The sequence below is a fragment of the Aythya ferina genome (genome assembly GCF_964211825.1).
Source record: "Aythya ferina genome assembly, chromosome: 2".
In the NCBI taxonomy this organism is placed as follows: domain Eukaryota; kingdom Metazoa; phylum Chordata; class Aves; order Anseriformes; family Anatidae; genus Aythya; species Aythya ferina.
Window position 1 is genome coordinate 93,243,613 of NC_140297.1, and position 22,120 is coordinate 93,265,732.

Genomic DNA, 22,120 nt, shown 5'->3' on the forward strand with positions numbered 1-22,120 from the left:
TGCCATGTATCGCAAGGTTATTATTTTATGTCTGGGGAGCTAAAGCACTGAAAGACAAAGTGATTTTCCTGAGGGAGCAGTGGAAATCTGCAGGTGGAAAAGAGGGCCGAACACGGTGAGCTTTGCTGAAGTAACTTTTCTCTCAGTAAAGTTTCAGACATTTGCAATAAAAGAGTGGAATGAAGTAGGCTATGAAGTTGAATATAAAAATTCATTATATGGCCAGGGTATGATTTTATGCTGAACAAAATTATTGTACTGCATTTTTTCCTGTCATTGCAAGCTACACTACTGGACTTGGGCAGCTGTGCTATAATCTTTTAGAAAAGCTTTAACAAAAATACCTGCAAAAGGTTTAATAACTCTAGCTCAAAACATTAATATTTACTGAAATTTAAGTGTTATCTGCCAATATTGATGCAATGCATGTTCTGATGTTACTGTACAATGAGCAACTGCCAATACAGACTTCAAAGCTGTTCCTGTTTTTACATCTATTATTTACTCTACAGCTCTTCCTGATCAAACATTAGTCAAACTCTACCCTGGCACACTGATACCTGTTGTGTTGCACCGGCATATAGAAATATCTCACACTGGTCCTCTATATCAAGAATTTCACTGCATGCAAAGTCATGAGGAATTTGAAGAGCACAATATGAAAATGTTAAAAAATAAAATAAAATCTTGATAATTATAGGCAAACTGTTGCTTTTTTGAGAATTACATTGTACTGATGTCTCTGAAGACAGAATTAAAGCTGACGCAAGGTGGACTGTCTGTGTTTGGGGTCAAGATGCCTGACTCTCAGAAGAGTTAGAAGATGACACTGGTGGACATGGTCCTTGCTGAATCTTCCAAGAATGCAGAAGAAGCAAAGTTAAATTAATTCGTGAGCTTCCAGCAGCAGACTGGATGGCTGTAAGCATAGCCAAGGCAGAATTTGCCTCAGGTAGCAGGCTGCTTGGAAGACAAAGTGCATTAACAACTCCTCACTCGCCTCCCACCCCAATTTTGCCTGTATTAGGACTGGGAAAAACAGGTTGACTGAAACTGCTGCTGCCCCTAAAGTAGGAGTGGAAACTATTGGTAAAATGCCCAGTCCCAGCAGCTGTGATAGTTGACTGGTATCAGTCCCTGGAGGCGGCAAGATTAGCAACGTGGATCCTGTAAGTCTCTCTACTGCAATTCCCCACTTTTCCGTGGCAGGCAGGAATAGCCCTGTCCCATCTGTTATTTTAGGAGGACTGACTGTCAGCTTTGCCTGAGCTGTTGAAAAGTCTTGTGCTGGCTCTAGAATAAAACGCAAAATGCTAATAGTTGCGAATGAGGAATAATCATGGCATTATTTATATGTAGAAAATCAGGGGGTGCCCTTGGTTGGTGTTCTAAAATGCAGATGATGTTACCAACTTTTCATTCTCCACTAGTGGCTATCTCAGTTTCTCCTTTATCTACCCCAAGTTCTTTGTTGTGAACTCAACACATTAGTGATAATACCGATTTTCTTCCTTCAGGATGGATGAATGTTCTGCCCTCACTGTCTGCATTTGAGATGTGAACTACAAAGGTAGTTCGGTTTTGACTTTCCAGTTTCCCAGTGTTTTCAAGTTTTTTGGCTTGGCTATTTCTGTGTTTTCTGCCAGTGTCCCCGATCCTGGGAATTTCCATAGATTACAAATTCATCAGCCAAACTCAGTGTCTTGAAGTGGAACATCTCAAGTCTGTTCCTTTACTGTCCGACTGATTCTTGTGCCCTGGAGCTTAGTTCCTGTGAGGTAGCGGACCTCAGGTCTTAAGTGGTGGAGTTAAACTATTTCTATAGATTTATGAATTGTTCTCTTAGTCCATCCCACATGTGTGATATTTCCTCATGTTACAGCCAGTTTTTTTTCACAGTGGCAGAATTTTACAATGGAACTGCTTTCCTGGTTTTACAAATCCAGACGGCTTTTTATTCTAACTGTTCAGATGTGGGAGTGTGGCCATGGGGGTCGACAAGCCCCATGGTTGGTGATAACATTGGACTCTTAACGATGAGGCCACCAGGAATGTAAAGAGTTTAGAGGAAACAAAGAAGGGTGATTCAGGAGAGCCTTGCTGTCTCAGACTGCTGGTTCTCCAGCCATTAAGGCATGGAAGTTGCCGGGTGGTTGGGGTTGCTGGGCAAAGTTCTTGACAAATGAAGAGTTAGTGGAAAAGTACTGCTGTGGGGCAAATGGAATAAGAGCCTGTCCTCAATAATAGATAAAGTTATGCCCTCAGTAAGAGAGAGTTGAAGTTATGTCATCAACAAAGCAGTAGCAGTTACTGATCCCCAAAGAACCCCGGTGTCCATGTGGTCATTAGGCCACATTCAGAAGTGTCACAGTGAGCTATGCTATAATCCCCCGCCTTATCATCTGTATTGGGTCAAGAGTTGTATTTGTGAGACTCATGATTTCACACTCTTTATTTCATACTCATTACGGCTGCTCCCTCTTTGTAGGAACTTCCACACTAGGTGGAAGAAGCAGCTTTCTCTGAGCTTTCGCTCAGGCTCGAAGGGCTGCTCTCTAGCCTATTCACATGCTGCCTTGCTCTCATTATTTCTGTCATTTTTCTTTTTCTGTCGTCTTCATTTCTTTTCTCAGATACGGCTGCCTCCAATGGTAAGCAAGATCTGATATTTTTATGCAGACATCCTTGCCCTTCTCTGTGAAAACCCTATGGGCATCATGGCTAGATGCCTACTTTAGCTGTTGTTTTGGACAGGGGCTCCCGTTATTTCAGTTGTCATTATTGTCACGGAGTTTGACTACTTTTTATAATAGCCCTCACTGAAGACTGGGTGTTTGCCTCTTGTCTTTGATGAAGCATTAGGAAAAATGCAATAGGGCACTCAAACATATCACTTTGAGTTTTAAAAGAAGAAAATGGTGGGGGACTTCGGATTATTTTTAGTTCTGTGACTAGTACTGTATAAATGTTATTTAGACTTTATACCAAAAAAAAAAAAACAAAAAACCACAAGACAGTAATTTCTTCTTTATAGCAGTCAACTAGCAACTCCTTACACCCACTGGCACATTTAGTCACCTCTTTTGTAAAACTTCACAAGGGAACTTACCTAATAGGCCAGGTTAGCTTTGCTAAACTGGCATGCTCCCCATGGCAGTGAAAAGTGCCCTTCTACTTTCCTGTAACAACCAAACACAGTGACAGAAGTTGTTTTAAAATCCAGGGCACACCCAAAACTGTGGAGTATTGCTTTGCTCTCTGCTTCTTACAGGAGAGAAGTTAGTTCATTGCCATTAGAGCTAATCCTTTCCTTTCCCTCCTTTCCCATCCATCCCCCTCTGAACACAGGAAGAAAATATTTGCCAGTTCCTGTCTTCTCTGACCCTGTCAGGGGAGACACTCATGTCTTCAGACACTCTGTGCACCCTTCTCTGTCTTCATTTTCTACTGAGAGCTCATTGGTCTCTCTCTGTTTCATCTTGCCTCTCCAGTTCGCCAGACTGGCTGAGTGGTGAAACATTGCAAAATTATGTTAAGCAAGACTCAAGGGAGAACATCCAAGTTCAAGATTGAGAGCAAAAGGTTATAAATAAAGCAACAATGAACACAGTGCTGGTCTACAGTTAACAACATGACTCCTGCTGTTCCAAGTATTCCTTGAGGGATTTCTTTTGCACTGTCCTGCTTTGAGAGCAGCTCATGGATTCATAGTCAGCCTTCCTCCCAGGTGGCTGGCTTGCTTCTGTGTGAGTTCCTCTTCCAAATGCTCTGTATTCCTCTGGGGCTGTGTTTTTGGATGCAAGTGAAAATGCCGATCATGTCATATCTTAAAAGAGGCACCTCAGATGCTTAAATAGTCATTTCCATGTCAGCCTGGCAGGGACTGTCAAGTGAATAAATACAGCTGATTTTGCCTCCTGAGATCAGGCATTGTATACCAAGAGCGTATTGTCCCTTTGTCCTTCAGCAGCCTGCTGACCAGCTGCCCCTGCCCGTGGAATCCTTTTCAACCCCTCACTGAGGTTATTTATGCAGTCAAAATAAATCTATTGAGATATCCTAATAACACATGTTCTGCAAGATTTGTGATCACTGGTAGGTGAGTGACTTTCTGTAGACATCACACGTTATTAACATGGATAACAGGTGCTGTAAAATTCATGTGATATGCGTGCTAATGCAACTTCCACATAATATTTTGGGAACAGTGTCTTTTTTTGAAGACTAGCCCCTCTCTGCTTTGCTGTGTGCCTAAGTACAAAGTGCATTTTCTTCTGATGTAACTGCACTGGAATTCCAGGCATGTCTTTTTTATAGAGCTATACTATAATTCCATTAAAAAAAAAAACCTCTTTTTACCTTATATGTACAGAGCTCCCAGTTCCCTGTATATACACCCCTCATGGTACAGAAGAGAGATAGGAAGCCCAGACACTGATTTTCAAGCTAGGGTTCATTTTGGACATTATCGATTCAATAGACCTTGGTTTTGGCTGCCTTCAGAGAACAGAGTTTCAGCCAGGCAGAGCTGAGGTGGTAATCCTGGGTGATGATGACATTTGTGATTGTCCAGTGAGCCTACCCAGGGATCAGCCTTCACCCCTGGGCTCGGACACAATTCTTTTCATTCTGACAAAATTACTCATGGTATGGAAGTGGAACATGGCTAGAGCTGGGGTGTATTTAGATCTTTCACAGCCATAAGATGTTTTATTGTTTGCATCATGTTCTGCTTTTTTAAAATATTTAAAGTGGCAGAACATCTGCCCAACCTGCTCTGTGTCCAAAGACAGTCATGCATGGGAATGATTTTAATGGGAAGCTGATATTGTTGGCATTGGTGGTCTTATCAAACAAGAATGATGTTAAGATGGTAAAGTAAATACAAAGCAGAGAAATGAAACAGAAGGCAGAAACTGAGGAACAGCTTTTTCTACTACTAGTGGCTTCACATTTGGTGGCCACAGAAGCATCTTTTTAAATTGTATTGGTCATTGTGGTGAATGGACCAAACGAGTAGAGAGCTAGAATCTATGACTTTCTCAGGTTTCTCGGTTACTGATACTTTCTGATGAATAGGGTTCCTCATGACTTGATACTGTGAAATGCTTTATGGCTCACTTGACACAGCTTTCTGTTGCAGTCCTTGGTTTATTCACATCTAGTGAACTTCATCGTGTTTTGATTTTTTGGAGGACTAAATTTTTAGTGCCTGTCTATTTAACAGAAATTTCCTCTAACTCCTGGTATCTAGTCAATTGAATGTGAGCTTTTAAAATGGGATATTGACTATTCGTTGTTCAAACAAAGATTAAACTTTATTGCCAAATTTTGAATAGCCTTCCTCCCCCCCCCCCGCCCCATTTTAAAATCTGTTGCATGATACTGCTGCATTTGCAGAGCTTGATCCAGAAGAATCGAAGCACATGCTTAAGGAGAAGAATGGCATGTGGTTCATGAACCCCATAATTAGTTCCCCTTCCTAGCTCTAAGCAGTAATTAAATCTGTCACTTCTGCTCTGCTGATTCATTTATTTAGCTATTTAATTGCTCAGCTGAATACGTCTTTATCTCCGGAACTGCAACATTTTATTCAGACAAAGAAATAGCATAATCCATTATTTTTTCCTTTCCAAGAGCGGGGACATGTAAAAGAAAGGAACACTAATACTAGATGATTTGGTGGCGTTGTCAGTTTTCACTTATCAAACAAAACAGTGTTTAGGGGAAGACTTCAAGCACTGCTTGAGGATAGCTTTCCATAGATAGGCTTGTTTCTCCAGGAAATTATGTCAATTGCTGGGACCCAGTGTATTTGATCCAAGTTTCCATTTCCATAATGAGTTAACTTATAATAGTTTTAGGTAAAAATAGTCACAATTTTCTGTGAAACCAGAAGTCTTACCCAGACCTATGGGCAGAATATTTTATAAACATTTTAAATTTATAAATATCTACTAAATTGTGTACAATCTAAACAGCGTCTTTTCTTTATATATATATTTTTGGGGGGTGGGAGGACATTCCTCCTGGAGATCTTTATCATATCTCTCTTAGATTTGTCTTCAAATACAGTGTTTTGATTTATAAAGCAAGTAGCTTTTTGAATAATTTCAAGCTTACAAAGGAGAGCCTTTCCGAATACTTCTCCGTAAGGCATATTTCCACACATGCAATTTCCCTCATGTTTTCAACATCTTTTAAGGGAGGTTGCAAGATTCCCCCACCAGCTTTTATCCATAGGTTGGAAAAGCTAATGCAGGAAAGCAGCTACCTCTGGACAAAACAGTGAGGACCAGGTCAAGACAGTTCAGCTCAAACAGGGTCTTTTGGCAGGACCAGGAAATACTGTTTAGTTTTGTAACATTTTTGTTTTTTCCTCTTGTCTCTGAACTCTGTAACGATAGCTGATCCAGGAAGTGGAAGATAAACAGAACACCAAAAACTCAAAGAATATTTTTCATTCACTTCTGGAGCCAGTGGCTCTGTTATGACAATTTATTCATCTGCCTAGCTGGCTAGAGCTTTATACCATGTACACAATCTTGCATTTCACTCCAATAGTGACTTATTTTTACTGGATTTTTCCTCAGTTAAAACTAAGTATCTGTTAAAGTTATAGGTCATCTTTTTCCCAGGTAAGCTCATTATTCTAAAAATCTTTTACTGTTTGTCTGGAAGGGTGTTTTTTTTTGTTTGTTTGTTTTATTTTCTTTTCTCTTTGCTCTTGTTGTTGAGGTTATTTTCCCTTCAGCAAAGACCCTGTTCATTCTTTCCAATGCAAAGCATGCCCGTGCTGTCACTGCAGGGACACCCAGCTTGGCCCCGCTGGAAGTGAAAGCAGGACCCTACGTAAAGACCGACCAGTGAAACCCACAGGCTTTAATAGCCATGTTGAGCTGCCTTGTAAATACAGCTGGACATCTCGCGACACCTCTAGCTGCTGGGTTGGGCTGTGCAGACTTCCCCCCTGCCCGGGCCAGCTCGGGGGTCTCTGCTTTGCTTGCCCCATCCCCGCAGCCCAGTTCTCAGGGAGGCTTTGTCAGCCTGCGGGCTGCTGGCCGTGGCCCGACAATGCTGGGTCTGTATTGTCTGTATTGCTCTTATTGTTCTGCATCTCTGCATTCTGGCCTACTGAAAGCTCTTTGTTAAAATAAAGAATATTTCTGTCCCCACTGATACTAGGAAGCCTGGAAATCTTGCAGGCAGTTTTGTCCTTACCAGCCTGTGCACGTGATTTTCGGACTGGAGTTTTGCATGAGCTGCACTTAAATATTATCTCTTTTAAGTGCGTTTCTACAACTGATCTCTGCTAAAAGTACATTCTTTGTTATGTAGGACACACGCTTAAATTCAGGGAATTAATAAACCAGCAAAAACTGTCTCTGGACAGCCTTTGAGGATAAGGGTGCTTTGAGGATAAGCCTGTATGTGAATGGGTTTAGTGTGAGAAAGCAGTGTTTGCTGTGGCAGGACAAACAAGTCTGATCAGAGGAGGGCACGGGAACAGAGCAGAAAAAATAACATTTATTTGTAGTGAAAGAGAAATGTATTGTTGAGTTGGTGGAAAGTGAACACAGGAAACGGGGATAATTTCAGATGGCTTTCATCTCAGTTATAGGAGAACATGAGGTTAGCCATGTTAGCAGTAGGGTTAACTACTTCTACATAGATGTGTACATCAACACTGAGACACAAGAGCTGGCAGGACTTCGGCTGAGTGCCCTCCCTTTGCAATTATTACATTTGGGAATTGCCTGGGGAGGGAAGTAGGTGACAGCGGCTATCAGCTTCCCCTGGGATGAACTTAGCTGTTGTCATCTTGCAATCAACAGCCTGGAAATTGCTATCTCCGAGGCACTGCTGAGTGCACAGACAGTCAGACGGGATCCAAACAACTCCCTTTTCCTGCCCTGCCCTCTCCATGCCGGATCCGGCAGCGCCCAGCTGCTCGCACAGGGCAAGCTGGGGGCTTGCAAAGCGATGCGCAAGCTCTAGGTCTGGGTGCTGCTTGTGGGGGCTCTCTGCTGGATCAGGGGTGTTTTGTATTTTCACATGTGGGTTTTGGAGGTGGATTTTGGTGAGTTTACAGTTCTAACTCACTGCAGAGCTGGGAAGCTCAGGCTGGGCTTTATCCTCACTCGTAGCGCTGGGATGTGCTGGAATAAAATGTGTCAACATCGAATTAGATTGAAGGCCCCGCTTTTGATACAAACGCACCTGAATCTATACTTTATTAATGTCCTGAATGATTTATTGGTGTACTGGGGACTTTTTGTTAATGTTTTAATGAAGAGTAACTGTTGCTCACACTGTTTGTGCGACGTGATGCATCTGTGGGGCTGCAAGCTACCCCTGACCGGCCCTGGTCACTTTGCTTGGTTATAGAAGATGCATAGACATGGGCACCTAAAATATTAGCATGCAGCTGTCGCAATGGGGCTGTGAGCAGGCTGGTCGGAAAAACAATAACTTGGCACCCAGGAACATACAACTCTGATAATATACTGCAAGGTTACAGACTGGGGGAGAGGGTAGGAAGGTGGCAACCACTTTTAGTCTCTTTATTTTGTTTTATTTTTATTTTGTTCTATTATTTTATTTTGTTTTATCATTTTTCTTCCTCCATACGTCGAGCCTCTACAATTTTTATCACATTAGGATGTGACATTCCCGGCCTTGACAGTGCTTTTGTTTGGATATTTATAGCAGCTTCTGGTCATTGTTGAGCAAAGGCGATTGCCCTGCCCTCTGGCCCTTTCTTAAGCAGATTTTGGGCAGAAGCTCCTCTCATGTGGCACTAATTGAGATGATTGGTGGAGGGGGGGGGTTGTGTGCGCGCTGTGCCTCGCTCGGGCTTATCTGCCAGGGGCTAAGCTAGGGGAGGAAGGGAGGAGAAAAGAAGAGAGGGAAAAAAAAAAAAAAAGAAAAAAAAAAAAAGAAAAAAAGGAAGAGCGAGGGAAAGAAAAAAAAATAAGGAGAAGGAAGAGAAGGAAAGAAAGAAAAACCCCAAAGGCAGGCTGGGCTTCGCTCCGGTGGCGCTCGGGCTGCGGGAGGAGCGGAGGGACGCGCTCGCCGCCGCTCCGCAGGTGGGTGCCGCTGCCGGGCTCCTCGGGCCGGGCTCCCCCTGGCTCCTTCTCGGTTCCCCCCGGTTTTCCCGGCTCCTATCCTGTCCTGTCCCGTCCCGGGGCCGGGGTCCGGCCGCTGCCGGGTGCTGGGAGCCGAGCTCCCGCTGGCGGAGGAGCGGCGGGGCTGCCAGCCGGGACGGGCACGCTTCCTTCCCCCGGTGAGTAACCAGCCCAGCCGGCGGCTCGGGGCTCTCCGTGCCCAAATAACACCCCCGGGCTTAGCTCCCCCTCCTTTCCCCGCACCCCCCCGGTCGGAGTTTGCCGCAAGTTGAAGGTTGAGCTGGGGAGCGGGGAGAGCCGGCGGGGCCGCAGCGATGAGCAAAGCAGAGGAGAAGAAGTTTCTGACGGCCTGTAAAGCCGCGCTGCTGCCAAAAAGCAACCCAACCGGAGCGTTTTCTCCTCTTTCGGAGGTATTAGCAGGGGATGTTACGGCCTCTTGTTGAGCTGGTAGCGTTTCTGGAGGCTGTTTGGAGCCGGGAGCCGGGGCGGCAATCCTATCGGCCTCCTGCGAGCCGGGCGGCGGGGAGGAAAAGTAGACCCCGACGTGTGCGTGGCTGGAGGAAAACTTAAGGAATAGGTCGTAGCTTTATGATAATAGTAATAGGATAGGACTCCGGGCTTCCCGCCTCCTCTTATTAGTAATATTAAAGTGTGCAGGAAGCCCTGTGCCAGGAACTAGGCTTTAATCTCTGTGATACATCGGCTGGAAGGTTGTATTAAACAGAATGCGGTTACCTTTAATGCACGAGTTCTGCTGTTTGTGTTTCTGATAACCCTACTGGATCTGCTGGAAAAGTAAAATAAGATTAGGCAATAGGCATTAACTGAATGCTTAGCAGGTCTCATGTAGGCAATACGCGGCAAAATCCAGCCATAGCTGGAAATTGCTGCGTGTGCCCGCTTCCAAGCATTAGAAGAAAATTTTGTCGCAAGGAGTATGCGTATTGTCCGGTCTAGCCATAGATGTTGTTTTTCTTTTATATAAACTATTAGAATTGGAAAAGTAGTATAAGGAAGGACGAAAAAAATAAGAGAGTCAAGCAGCTGGTAATCCATTTGTCCACCACTTATCCCTAAAAGGTCCCTCATACGTAGTTCACAAATAATCTCTGAGGATGGTTCAAAATGGAATCCTGGAATCAGCCATACTAAAGTTAGGAAAGAGATTACTTAAAAAAAAAAAAAAAAAAAAAAAAAAAAAGATGAGGCTTACCCCCTCATAAAGCCTTCAACAAACACATCATACCTAGCACTCTATTTGTTGTGCTCAAGGAGAGAAAGAAAAGCTTGAGTGATCACCACATGGTTGTTTCTCCGTGCCTTCTTAACCTATACTCATGTGTAGAAAAACGTTTACTTTCTTCACAATCTGAAATAGCAGTGTGTTGTTTTCTTTGTTCTGTTTTATTTTGCTTTACAAAAGAATTTCCCCCCTTTATGTCTCTCATCCCTGTCCATGCTGCAAAAATAAGTCCCAAAGAATATAACTTTTCTTTCTTTTACTGGTTTCATCCCTTATCACTCTCGGTCTCCAGTTTATGCTATTGTAAACATTTTTGTAATGTTGAAGTTGGTTGCTGATACTTCGTTCAAAGAGCATATTTAAGCTCTTCTGTAGAGTGTGTGGTGTGATAAGGCACAGCAACATGAGTGCATTCATTTTGTTCTTACATGGCGCAATATATTTTTATTGTTACTTCACAGAAGCTAAAAACATGATAAACACTCCCATTAGTGGTATCAGTAAGAAATACATTAATGCAAGTGCACGGTCAGAAAGAGAGCATTTTTATTTGAAAGCCTTCTCATAGCGGGCATCCTACCAATAATCTTAATGTGTAACCTGCGGTGCATATCTTCCATGTTAGATCAGATTAGCTCTTAGGTACTCTGTAAATACAGTTTTTATTCAGGGTAACTGGATTTCCGATGAATGTCCAGGCTCCTTGCTTCTTTTCAGCCTTTGCAGTTTCTGAACTCCACAGCAATTTGACAGGAGGAGGACTGGGGCCATGTGGAAGAGGCGTTTTGGGATGCAGCCCTTCTTGTTGGAAATTGGTCTCAGCATTGTAGGGCATCGGGCTCTGATATTAATGTCAAGTGAAATGCCCTATTAAAATTATAAGTCAAATCCAAAGACTGCTGTATTGGTTGGATACCAAGAAGAAAATAAGAATAGCCGTCTCCAATAGATTACTGAAAGCATGGTTGGCGACTTCAGAAAGCTGTTAGGGGAGCACTGAGTTATTTGCACTTGAAGCAGCTCGCCACGGAGCAGCCACAGGATAAGACTGTCCCAGCCAAATCATGGTGGTTTGTACCCCTTTACAGGTGCTCCATGCCAGGGATGAAGGAAAATAGGGAACAAACTTGCCTCCCTGCTCTGGAGAAAGGCTGGGCAGGGACAGATGCCGAAGCACCAGGGGCTGTAGGTGAAGCTGTGGGAGTGTGGAAGAAGGATGAAAGAGGTCTTTGCTACTGGAGAGGGTGTTGGGAAGGCAGGTGCTGGGGCAAAGAAGGGGGCAGAGGTTTGGTGGAGCAAGGAGTGAAGGCAGGCACGTGGCCTCAGGAGCCAGAGGTGTTGAGTGCTGCTCTAGGGAGATTGTGCAGCTGGGTGGGTAGCACAATTTGGGGGTGCTGGGAATAAAGAGTGGGAAGTGAGCATCAGTAAGCATCAGGGTGCTTAGGGGCTCATGTCATTAGGGGCTGGGGAAGGGTTTGGCAGCTGAGCAGGGGTGAGATTCGGGGGTATGGGAGGGCCGATGGCAAAGAGGCAGGGGGATTTTGAATAAGCTTCAGCTGTTTCTGGCTTTAGTGTGAAATCAGCAAGGCAAATTACTACAGTTTAGAGCAAAACTTATGGATAGGAACTCAAAACGAGTCTGCGGCACTGAGATTGTTTACGCTCATTGTTAGTCCTTCACAAAGATTTTCAGCTAGTGGGGTTTCTGTCTTCTGACGTCTGTAATAACGTCGTGACTGGAGAATGTAAAATGGGCAGAAATTTATTTTCATAGTATTTGCGAGATCATTTCTCTTTAAAAGAGACCTTGTCACACTTTTAGTAACAAATGTACTTTGTTGCATTCATTTGCTAAGCAACAGACTCACTTTGTTGCCTATGAAGCACAAAAGCTGGGGAGGTTTTGACACAAGAAGCAGAGCTTATGTAAAGTTCACGAACAGCAGCAGAAAGAGTGAATGATGAATTCTCCAGGTTTTGTTCCTTATATTAAAATATTTTAAGGTCGGATATTTTTCTCTGCTGGCTGCCATCAGCGATAGAAGTATCAACAGGAGAAAAATGGGTCGCTTGGGTTTTAGCATTAAGCAGCAAATCCAAGGCCAATAGGATTTAGCTGAGATGTTAAGGTTTATTCAGTGCATTTAGTTAATGAAGCTGGGGGTGGAGTGTCTCTGTCTGGGGGATGGAGAAGGGGACAGACTCGCCTCCTGCCACCCGGTGCATCCTGCGGTGACTCCTCCTGATTGATAGGTACTCCACAAGATGGGAGTGAGCCGAGTGAAAGGAGGTTTTAATTAAAAAATATCAGCTCTATGCCAGCTCTTTTGGATTAAAATCGAGCAGGAAATCTTTGGAATAGACATCCATCTCATCTTAAGGGTGCATGTTTGCTTTTATGAAACAGTGTCCCTTGGTTAGGGGAAGGGGAGATGATAGTGTGTCCAAGTACCTACACAGTGGTTATAAAGCAACGACAGCATTCAGTAAGCTTAATCACATGTGAAACCTTGTCAGTAGCTAACATTCTTCAATCAGGCACAGAAATCAAGTTCAGGTCAACTAATTCCCATCTAAACAGTACGCCAAGACTTCTTGGAGACAGCCCCATAGTCAGAAATACGGGTGGCCATTGCTGTACTAACCTGTGATCTGAAGCCTCTGTGTGCTCTGCCAAAGGCTGGCACCTTGTGTACGCGCGAGCTGTGCAGCACCTTGACTTGCTTTCAGAGTCCTGAAAGCCCTCTGCAGAGACTAATTTAAAAAATATATAGTATAGAAAGACATTTTTATTTTAAAGATAAAATATGATCTATACAAAATTCAAAACAACATGAATGCCTTTTTTTTTTTTTTTTTTTTTTTTTCCAAGAGGGTTAATGTATGCATTTTTAATTTTTTTTCAAATTACATTCCTATGCATGCCAGACTCCTACTCGGATCAGACCTTGTTGTTCCCATAACTGTAATGGTCTTTTAGTCTGAACTTTCTTATTCCACCCACCCCTTCAAAGATCTGTGCTTGCTGTCATAGCTCAAAGCTGGGAGCTCTAGAGCAGCAGTTAAGACCATCGAGATTTGGTCCAGTGACCTTAACAGGCTTTTCTTCTGAGTGGGACGTGGGCATTGATGGCAGGAGTTGACTGTAACAGTGTGGAATAAATAAGCAGTGGGCTTATAAAATGAGTAAAAAGATTCCATATACCAGTGTAATTAGTTGCTCAGATAGCCCATGGCTTGATACAAGAGAGAAGGGCGCTGCAGCATTTCTTATAAGGATTCAGCTCAGGGACACCTGAAAACTCATGCAAAATATTTTGGAGGAAAAAAATGTATGTGTGTGGTTCGTTGCGTTTGGGGGATTGTTTTTGTTTGTGATTCTGGAATTTGTCTGGGGATTATTCTGAAAATAAGCAAAAAAAAAAATTTAGAAAAGTACTAGTTGTTTGCAGTTCATGTTGTTCTAAACTGTTCTACTTGTTAGTTTCACAATACATTTAATGGAGGGGAAAAAAAAAGGCTATGCTTATAGACTAGACTAGGGACATATCTGTAATAAGAAACAAAGAATAGTTTCACTTGAAAAGAAAAAAAAAGACAAAAAAAAAAAAAAAAACAACTTTTGGCTGTAGCTATATGACAATGAAGGGCTTGGAGCAGTGTCCACAACATCTCATCCCAGGTTTACAATGGTTACCTTAAGCCCATTGTCTGGTATTTTTCTCATCAGCAAATGGTAAAACAACCATTCTTCACTTGAGCCTTAAGAGAAAGATAGAATATGAATTTTGAAGACCATGAGATGACTTTTCTGTGACTTAATTCGATTAACAAAATTGTATGTGTACCTCTAGGATCACATTAGCATGGCATGACTGTGTGCCAACATCTAGCCAGAAGACCTAATGGAGATTTACTGCTTTGTAACACTGAACCTCCCATAGAAACAACAGCAGAGATCTTGAATGAAAAACATGTAAAACAATGGTGACGGAAGCAACTTCAGTGCGTGCTTTATAATTACTGATGGCACAGGATTAAATACTAGAAGTCCCTAAGCTGTCTGGATCTGATGGAGTTTTGTTTACATATGATCAAAGAGATGGAAGACTGTTTGCCTTTTTTATTAGTGTATAGTATACCTATGAGAGGAAATTAAAGTATATTTTGCTCCTGTCTAAATGGGAAAATATACAATGTTCTCTGATCTACAGTTGTTCTGACAGTATTCTTTCATAGCGGTAAGAATCTGGTTTAGAGTCTTAGCTCCTTTCAGTTTAGAGCTGTTTAAATAGTTGGGTTTCAATCTAGTTGAAGGGAACATCAGAAGTTACATGATAAGATTTCTCTGGGAAGAACAAGGGCCCCAGGCAGACACCAAGAGACAGATACTTCATTTCCCCCTCCCTCCTTTCCCCATCAGCATTCATACTGTACAAAGAGATCCCCGGTAGGTAATAGGAAGTCTGTCACTGTTAATTAAGTATTGTGAGCATCCCGGGATGTTTGCTGTGGACTGGGTGGGGGAAGCTGAATAAAATTCAGAAAAGCTCTTAAACCTTGCTTGTAATTAAGTCTAATGTCCGTTTGGTGTTTGTAGTGTCAGATAAGTAAGATACCCTGAAGCTGCCCCCGTGTTTTAAAATACTGCTGAAATATTTGAGTTTTCTGTTTGCACATGAATGATAAGTCTCTGATGAAAGCCTTCAGTGCAAACCGTGGTGGCATAGCCTCCTGAAGCTATACTTTCCCGTGACTGAGTAGAGCACCTCCAATATCAACAGAGTTGTGTCTGTGCCTGGGGGCTTCTGCTGTGACCATCACATGCTGGGTGCAGCTCTTCCTCCTATGCTTTGAACCAGCATTGCTGTAACAGCAAAGATGAGGAGTGAAAGACTAGTTTCACCTCATTCCTGGTTATGGGTGACTTTCTCTTTTTTTTTTTTTTTTTTTTTGGTCAGTTGTAACTTAAGTGAACAGATGATATTTGCCACTCTCCTGACGTATTAGCCATGCCCAGTGTACTTCCCTATTGCTCTCCATGTAATGTTTTACCTGAATTAACTGCCTATTCATTAACTGCAGAAAAAAGAAAAAAAAAAACGTAGTTTCAGAATTTTTCAATGTAGTTGTAATTTACCACCTTTACTCATGCTGGGTCGAATCCTGAGGGATTTGGTCAACTGAATACTGCAGTTAGGCCAACATTCATGAGTCCTGTCAGAATCACTCTACATTTAAGGTGGAAAAAAAAGAGGACCTTGGCAGGTGGGCCTATGCAAACCTCATGAGGTTCAACATGGCCAAGTATAAGGCCCTGCATCTGGGCCGGGGCAATCCAAAGCACAAATACAGGCTGGATGGAGAAAGGATTGAGAGCAGCCCTGAGGAGAAGGGCCTGGGGGTGCTGGTTGATGAGAAGCTCGACATGAGCCAGCAATGGGCACTTGCAGCCCAGGATATGGTGGCTTTCTGGGCTGCATCAAAAGCAGTGTGGCCAGCAGGCCGAGGGAGGTGATTCTCCCCCTCTGCTCTGCTCTCACAAGACCCTCACCTGAAGCCCTGTGTTCAGCTCTGGGGTGCCCAGCACAAGAAGGACATGGAAGTATTTGAATGAGTCTAGAGGAGGCCTACAAATATGATCAGTGTGCTGGAGCACCTCTCCTATGAAGACAGACTGAGTGGGTTGGGGTTGTCCAGCCTGAAGAAGAGAAGGCTCCAGGGAGACCTGATAGTGGCTTTCCAGTACCTAAAGGGGGCCTACAGGAAAGCTGGGGAAGGACTGTTTTTTCCAGGGAGTATAGTTATAGGATAAGGGGTAATGTTTTTAAACAGTGACCATGCTTTGACTAGGCCCTTAAATGCCATAGCAATTTTTTTGTAAGAGATTGTGTCTGTCAGTGTGCAGTTATGTTTTAAGGCTTATTCATTCAATGCTTTAGGCAGTGTCAGAAGTGATTCTGGTTTGTTGGAGGCCAACATACAAAAAATGCCATCCTGTTTACTTACAGAGCCATAAGTGCCTGTATATTGGTGGGAGCCTGAGTACAAATTAATGTTTTGCTTCATGTTGACCATTGCATACATAGCTAGAGTCAGCTGATGAGTGGTAGTTTATAGCCAAAGGTGATAAACGGTCTCCTTGCAATTGAGAATTGTGAGAACAAGCTTTCATGTGGTTGGATGGTTCTTTTTCATTATTATTTTTTTTTCATAAACACTTTTATTGGTCTCTTGGTTTTCAGTTTCAATGAAAAGATGAGAAAAGGCAGAGTTAAGGCCATTTAGGTAACCTTTGTATTCTGATTTTCTCATACTAGTTTTCTTGTGAAGAAAGTAGCCTTAACCTGTGTGTGTGTATATATATATATGTGTGTGTGTGTGTGTGTGTACACACATTCACAAATTTTGTTGGTAGCTACTTCCTTGACCCCAGACTTGCTGGAAAGGGATCACTGACACATGATTTGGAGCCTGGGCTTTGCCTTGTCATCCCTGAGTATCATTTTAGGGTTATCTGCTCACTGTGACCTACTCATGTCTAATCCTGTTCCTTATCTAAAAGAAAATCTCACAGCACTGTGACCTTTGCTTGCCTGTTGTAGGCCCCGTTAGGAAACAACCCTTATTTTACTTTGAGTGGGTGTGGGGAATTACTGTGGAACTGGCAATAAAGCACAAGCATGATTTTACAAAGAAAGTGTACAGAGACTATCTGTTCTACCATGCTTTTATTACATTGGATTGTGCACAGATGGATAGGCTTTTAGTTGTCTCCAGTGGTAAAGGGCCCACCCATAAATATCTAAACCTTTCTAAAAATTCCCTTAGGAGCAATGCATTAAAGTGCCTATGAAAATGGAGTTTTCTTTTACCTTGTGACCTTTCCGCTTTCCCATCAGTAGACAGGAAAGACCCAATCTCCAGTGAATATTATTATTAGTCAATAAAGTTAAAAGCAGCAGATCATGTATATATGTATGTATAGGGAGATAAATAATAAAGAAAATAGCCAGAACTGGAGTTGCCTATGGTTACTAATAAAATGTCACCTTCATTTTCGCTCTGTATGCCTCTGAGATTTTACTTAAGAATGCATCAAAATCTGATGCGCTCAATGAGAGTAAGACTGAGTTGCAAGATAAAGAAATGTATTTCTAAATAATATCCTTAAAATATACTAGACAAGCATAAAATATCTTCAAATGCATTTCATTTCTAGTCCCTATGCACTAATGCAGTTTAGATATTTTGTATGTATACATTTTTATGCTGGGAGATCATCTTTTGTGGAAATGAATAGATTTTACTTTTTGGCTATGTTAATTTCAGACTTTTTTTTTTTTACTCATTTTAAAAACTTAACTGCAACTTCAAGCCATAGCTGGCATCTTTCTGAAGAAAACTATCATGTTTCTACTGTGTTGAGTATCTTTCATGTTTTTGTTTATGAAATCTTGGCAAATCATATAAAACTTGTTCATATATTTAAAAGAAAATGAATTTGCGCTTTCTGAGAAAATTCTAAGAAACAAGTCTACTGCTGAGAATAGCCATCGAAATGGTTCAGTTACTGTGTTCAGAAGTAGTTATGGATTGCTACTTCTGTTTTCTTAATGGCAAATACAGTGTGAAGGGTTAGCACAAGGGGGGAGAATATCCACAGAATAAAACTAGTTTGAATCTGCAAATTTGTCTAAAGCTGAGGGCAAATTCTTGCCACGTTCTCAAAGACTGAGACTAGTGACGACTTTGGATGAGCATCTTTTCTGTTGCAAACTGTATTTCAGGAGACTATTAGTCAAAAATTGAAAACTACACAGACGCATCTTGCGGAAAGCTGATGATCTGTCTAATGATCCTCCATACTCTGGGGAAAGCCAGAGAAAATGGTGTGTACTCGCATGCTTTTCATTGAGAACCATTTATTAGTGTAGATGTCAAGTGGGTATGCCGTAGTAATAAACAAAAATGGTTTTATAGCTCACGTTGTGAGACTAGCTTTTGTGTCTGCAGCATTGAATAATTGCTGTATGTAACAGACTCCTGCCTTCACAGTTCCCATTCATAACAAGGACTTATTGAACTGTGTTTATTCAGATAAATCTCTTTAATTTATGATGTTTAATCAACAAAGTTTTGAGTTAATCTATATTAATTTAAACTTAATAATATTGTTCAATTAATACTTAGTCAAAGTCAGTAGCTTTGCATAAGCACTGAGCACCTAATTTGTGTGCCTGTCTGTAGCTTGTATACATACACACAGTGACTCTGTGATGAGAATGGTATTAAAGGGAATTCCCAGCAAAAATATCTTCTGTTTTTGTTTGTTTGTTTGGCAGTCTGGAGTGCCATCAATCTGCATTCGTAGCCAATGACATTTGTAGATGTATAACTGGAGCTATATTTTAATAAGTTTACCTGGTTGTTTTTGTTTTGTTTTGTTTTTTTTTTTTTTGCAAACTGTGCTGGCTATTTTAATGTGTTCTCTTTACCAGCTGCCTCACTTCTTTGGGATAGACTGTAAAGAGTGTCTTGAGTTTTACCATGCACGCAGAAGATCAAACACGATAAAAGACAGTCCTATTGTAAAATCCAAGCAAGAGGATGAAGAGGAGACAGCCTTACAGAAGGGCCCTTACAGAACTTCTCCTTGGTTATTCTGATTGAACAGGTTCCTGGCTAATCCCAAAGGGGTCCTGGGAGCTTCTGTGTTCCTACACCCCAGGAATACACATCTCCCTGACAGCACAAAGATGTTACCAGCAATTTCTGTTGACTTGGGTTACCAGAAGGCATCTCATTGTGGAAGTTGTGTAACATTGCTCCAGCTTACATCTGAATAAGCCCAGTGGTACCTGTATTTTCACAGGCTCTGTCTTCTTCTCCCATTTGTTTCTACTGACTTTTCCTCCCCTCTCCAGAAGGTCCTGTGAGTTATGAGCTTGGAAGACAGCACCTTCTGATGGAGTAGAAGAAGAAAGAAACGGGATTGCAAAGATACTTTGGCCAGTGGAAAGCAAGAGTGAGAGTGGTATGTCCATGACATTAGAAGGGGAGAGTGGAAATCTTTGCAATGCATTTGGAATGTTACACATGTAGGAAGTGCTTACCTTGGTGTGTAGATCTTTTTTTTCCCAACATCTCCGGAGAAGGTGTTATTTTTAATGACACCAGAAAGGTTCAGTGGCTAATAGAGGAACACTATACCTACCTATTATATTTTGTCCACTACCACTTCACTTCCAAAACCTGTGCATCTTCATTTAACCTACTTGGAACATTCAGTAGTGAAATACCTAAAAGATCATATTCTAGGCTAGATTTTCTTCTCCCCTATTCAAAACTCTCTCAGCCCTGGTATTTTGTTGCCATCTAAAATGGGAATCAATGCCACAGGAAGGTTCTGCAGTGGCACTTGGGCAGACGGTCTTGGATAGAATCCATGCATCTGAAACCTCTGTGCAGGGTTGTGCACGTTGGCATGTCTGTGTTTGCAGGGGACTCCTATTAGGATGGGACAGGACAAGTAGGCTTTGGTTGGGTGTTGACCAGTCCTCCCTAGTAAACACTGGTGTTTAATGTGCTGTAACAGTACTGTAGATGCAAGTTTGTGATGTAACCATAAAAATAATAAACAACTGTTGCAGGGAGGGTCAATCTGTAGCTCTATTCACACTTTCAGCTACTGTTTTGTTTCTCTTCTGAGCAAATGATTGTGCATCTTGGGTGTGTTTGTACTGAAATAGTATTTTAAAAGTTTTGCCAATAAAGAAATTGCAGTGGATTACATTTCTTGAGCCTGTGGCATTTCCATTATAGATGAAATGTCTGAAATGTCCATGTTTACAGGGCAAAGGGATGTATTCTTCTTCCATTGCTTGTGTAAACTTTCATGAGAGCTGGCAATCGAGTAACAAAATGTTCCCAAGATGTGTGCAGCAGTGTCATTAAGTATGAAATACTCTTGCTTGCCGCTTTCTAAAGCCATTGTAAAACAGTTGGATTATCAGAAACCCGCTCAACAACATACAAGTGTTTGATCCAATGTAAAATGCTGTTGTTTCAAGAATTTGGTGGACAGTTATATCTGGTTATGAATATTGCATTTCTGATGCAAGGGGGGAGTATTTCCCAAAGCTGTCTGACCCATGAACATAAGTCCAGGCAGATACATCAGTATTTGGCTGCCTGCAGTCCACTCCAGAGCATCACCACACACATTTTAGAAGTGTCAAGCAGTTTACCTCCTGTAGTTAAAGCAAGGTAGCCCCAAAACCAGGGAAGAGCATGAGCTTTTGCCAGGATCCAAACCTGGCTTTGCAGGTTCTCTTTACATCTGCATGGTCGTGGCTACACTGCTTGCACAGTGCCCAGTAAAAGAATCCCTCAATTTAGTTCCTCAATCTGTGTTGTTGTATAGCAACATAAGAAGCAGATCGGCAACTTTCTGGATCTCACATCAATCTTAAAGCCAACTTCTTGTCTTCTTACGTTCAACAGAGCAGCAGGAGTCTATGAATTTGTAGAGTCAAATTTTGTTCATTTCAATCTTTGAGGTAATTGTCTAATTCCATATTCCAGTTTGTTTGTTATGAGCACATATTGAAGTTATTTGAAAATTGGAGAAGTTGGATTGAGAGCAAGTCTTCTCTTGCTGTCTGAGAAACATCCAAGGCATTTGCTGTATGTCCATCTTTAACTGCTGCTGATGGGGTAGTTGCCAGGTTAATGCAATTTATAATGGCTGTGATTAGTATTAACAACCTGCTTCCAAAAAAAATGAAAGGAAAATAGAAGGCCTGTCAAAATAAGTATTTCTAATATTAAAACCCTATTGAATGTTAATGTCTCTTTGAATTCATCTCTGCTATTGGGTCCCCCATATAGTGCCAAAAAAAAAAAAAAAAAAAAAAAAACATTCTGATGGTTGTTGACCATCTAAATGACTGCACCCTTCTAGGCATGAGGCTTGTCTGTTCTGCTTGGAATAGCCACGTACATAAAATATAGCTCCACCTTGATTAAAATGCAGTCCCATGCATACAGCTATGGGGTGCTGGAGTTTGCAAATGTTTGGCCTACATTCTTTGAGTTTTTCCGTTTTTAGCTAAAGGAAATTACTTCTCATCTTATCCTTTACCAGGATTCTAAATAATTCTCTTCTTTCATTTCTTTCATCTATATTGTTACCTGTAAGATATTTATAGACTATGATCATATTCTGTTCAATCCTCTTTTCTCAATTATATAAGTTTAGCTTACTTTTTCTACCTCCATCTTCAGGATTGTATACTCCAATTTCTATATCATTTATTTAGCTCTCTTTGCATATGCATAGGCATTTCATATTAGGGGAAGAAAAAATCTATAGAGATAAGAGCTGTGTGTAATATTCCACTTGTGGCACATTATGGATTTGTTCTGTGGAATTATGTCTTTGGATTTACAGGATATACATAGATATCCAAAACCAGAAGTTGCTTCTCCTGCAAATAAATCAAACTTGCAAAACAATCTCCTATCAAATATTGACGCTACTTTCAGATGGCATCACACCTGATACTTTTAGGCAACTACAGATTTTTGTCAGTGCTGTTTGTATTTTAACCCAAAGCGGGAATATATTTATTTATCACAAATAAATGTTGCTTTGTTTTCTACAGCACCACACTTGAAATGTTTATGGATTCTTATCCCTTCTGGATTTTTAAGACAAAGGCAAATCAAATGAGAAGATGCAGCA

General features: G+C 41.7%; 1 protein-coding gene across 28 annotated transcripts in view; it reads left to right on the plus strand.

Moving 5' to 3' along the window:
• Nucleotides 1-22,120, plus strand: part of LOC311433109 (poly(rC)-binding protein 3-like) — a 511,482-nt gene that overhangs the window by 358,582 nt on the left and 130,780 nt on the right. The window contains exons 1-2 of one of the 28 annotated variants that reach the window (XM_084511818.1): nt 8,736-9,089; nt 18,873-19,408. The exons of 21 other annotated variants lie outside the window; for them this stretch is intronic. The gene's annotated coding sequence lies outside the window, so the exon portion shown is untranslated. Of the gene's footprint in view, nt 1-6,500; nt 6,639-8,735; nt 9,090-9,120; nt 9,287-9,370; nt 9,539-18,872; nt 19,409-22,120 lie in introns of those variants that run through there. 6 more of the 28 variants (XM_084511822.1, XM_084511832.1, XM_084511830.1 and 3 more) reach the window with 6 other exon arrangements.